Source organism: Aulonocara sp. 'chitande type north' Nkhata Bay, linkage group LG9 (genome assembly GCF_057382095.1).
Source record: "Aulonocara sp. 'chitande type north' Nkhata Bay isolate Kocher_YH1m ecotype deep benthic linkage group LG9, A_spYH_male_GT1.1, whole genome shotgun sequence".
NCBI classification, from domain to species: Eukaryota; Metazoa; Chordata; class Actinopteri; order Cichliformes; family Cichlidae; genus Aulonocara; species Aulonocara sp. 'chitande type north' Nkhata Bay.
In genome coordinates, this window is record NC_141352.1 from 34,176,368 (window position 1) to 34,178,855 (window position 2,488).

The 2,488-nt window shown below is 38.1% G+C and overlaps 1 protein-coding gene across 2 annotated transcripts in view; it reads left to right on the top strand.

Annotated features, from left to right (window-relative positions):
* Positions 1-560: 560 nt before the first annotated feature.
* The window catches only part of wwp1 (WW domain containing E3 ubiquitin protein ligase 1), a 30,545-nt gene continuing 28,617 nt past the window's right edge, over positions 561-2,488 (top strand). Inside the window, exon 1 of one of the 2 annotated variants that reach the window (XM_086307232.1) lies at positions 561-816. The gene's annotated coding sequence lies outside the window, so the exon portion shown is untranslated. The remainder of the gene's footprint in view (positions 817-2,488) is intronic. The other variant, XM_086307231.1, reaches the window with a different exon arrangement.

Here is a 2,488-nt window from a genome sequence, read left to right on the forward strand (position 1 = left end):
AAGTTAGATACAGTATATCAGACAAAATGAGTCTCTTTCAGAAAATCTAGAATCACAAGTTGAAATCAATCTCTAATGGTCTTACAGATCAACAACAAGGCAGGTAAGTAAAGTGAACACTAGTAACACATCAAATCATATATTTTTTCTTCTTTCTTCTAAATATTTGTATTTTCTAAACCTTTAAAACTACAAATATATTTTTAAAAAGTATCAGGTAATAAGAGCTTACATTACATCAACATATTCAGTTACGACAAATCGGCCTAGTTTTCTTTCCTAATGTATCGGTGCCCGCAAGATTTATCGGGGACCTGTGTAGGGACGCACACCCCCTACACTATTTCTCTGGTAAAATTGGTTAAGTAAACGGTACTTTCAGTCAACAATGCTTACAACGTTCAGTAACGTGAAACGTAAAAATAAAGAAATTTTGAGATTAAACAAAGAAAGAGTGTTTTAAAAGGAAAAACAAAAGTTTGGATTTTATTAATAAATTGGATAATGACGGACCGAATACTTTAGTTAAGGGTTTCCGTTTAGACTACATAAAAGTAATAAATGTGCAGTGTATAGCAGTAAGCCTGTTTCGTGTTCCGACTTATTACACAGCAGTATTACCCCTTTTCCACTAGTATCTACTGGGGTGGCGCGCCTGTCGCCCGTGTGTTTTGCTAGTCATAGGCTTCTGTACAGAGATGGCAAGAGAGCCTTAGCAGACTGAGGGGCCTGCTCGGCTAAGGATTTTACTGACACCGTTGCGTTAGCACACAGCCAAGACACAGAGTGTAGGAAAGTAGAGGAACAGCGAGCAAGGTAAAACACCCCTGCTAATGTCACTTAAAGCATTTAGAAAGACTTTCTCCGAGTGTTTAAATAGTATTTCTTGATAAGCCTGTATTTTATATGCAGCCGAACTGGCTAGCTTTGTGATGGCGGACAATTAGCCAAGATGCTAAGTAAGTTAGTCAGATAGCCGGCTAGCGAGCAGCTAACTTGGCTCACCTAGCTAGCGTCTGCTGTAACGTTATAACAATATGCAGATGTAGATTAAGCAAACACGCTACATTTTTAGTTACGTGCCCATTATCACCCTTTGGTTTGTCAGATGGATATTCTACACACAGTAGAAAGGATAGTCACCTAGCGTTAAGCTACTTTCACAAGACTAAAATTGTTTTGCTTTTTTATCTGTAGCTAGCTGGCTACCTTATTGATAGCTAGCTGTGTAGCTTTAGTTACAGACTAGTACTACTACACATTTAAAGGTTGTCACCGGGAGTATCTGCACATATTGTACGTATGTGTGTTGCAAATAGATTTAGGAGGTTAAGTGTCCGAAGGCCAGTAGCTGCCTATTAAGTTACACTTTGTAAGCTAATGCTAGCAGTCAGTAGATTACCCCAAAGTTAGCCGCTGTTCGGTAACTGTACCGGAGTTTGTGTGTTATGATCAGTATTTAATATGTAAATTAAGCATTGCTAGCGTATGGCCTGCGAATTGTGCCTAAGTGGAATCAATCTTCTGCTTTATTACCCATTGATCCATGTGACTGATTACTAAAGATTTTCTCATGAAAGGAAACAATGTGTTACTCTTTAACTTTTAAACGTGTTGACATTTCTAGTCTGGGTGTTTCTCGGGTCGTAGACAGTGCTTAACACAGGTGAATGTGAGCTTGAGCCACAGCTGTTTATTTCAGTGTTGCTCCAACTTGAGTTATCCTATGAATAGTGAGCATAACATGTAACACTTTCAGGGTCTCTAGCTTTAAAGACGAAATTCTGAGCAGAGACAAAGTAAGAGAGACCATATTTATGTGGGCTCCGCTAACACCTGATGAGAATCCCTGTCAGTACTGATTAGGCCTAGTTGCCTTACATTTCCCTTTTCTGGACAGGCTTGGTCTCAGAGAAATAGTCTTTCATGGCTGTGTTTGTTTGAGTGGCTGATGCAGGTTTATGTTTATACAGTATCTGCTATTGTATTTCAGGATTCTTAGTGTCTTGCTGTCTCTCTGTCATGAACAGTGGTTTAGTATTTGGGCTATCACATGCTGTGTATGCTAGTGCCACATTGGAAGGAAATTACTTAGAGAAAAGTGTCTTATTTGTCTGCTGGCTCTAAAATATGCTTGTTTTTGTGCTCTCACTCACTTGCAAAGACACTGAACTTTTGAAAAGCAGGAAAGCAGCTGTGGGTGAAATTAGGAGTTGTAGCCTGCTACCATTGTGTAAAGCTTGTGTGTTTTGCCCATGTGAGAATCTTTTTTTTAAAGTCTGGCAAAATAAAAGAGAGGTGGACTAAAAAAAAGCTTTTACGGTATGGGGTAGTGTAAGAATAATCACAGTCTCGTTATTTTGGATAAAGATGAGATTTACTGTATTTGTCTTAAAGTTAGGAAATTCCTGCCACATTAGTTAAAAATAAAAATAAACAGAACAAACATAAAAATAACCCAAGTAAGTAATAAATTAAAAAATAACCA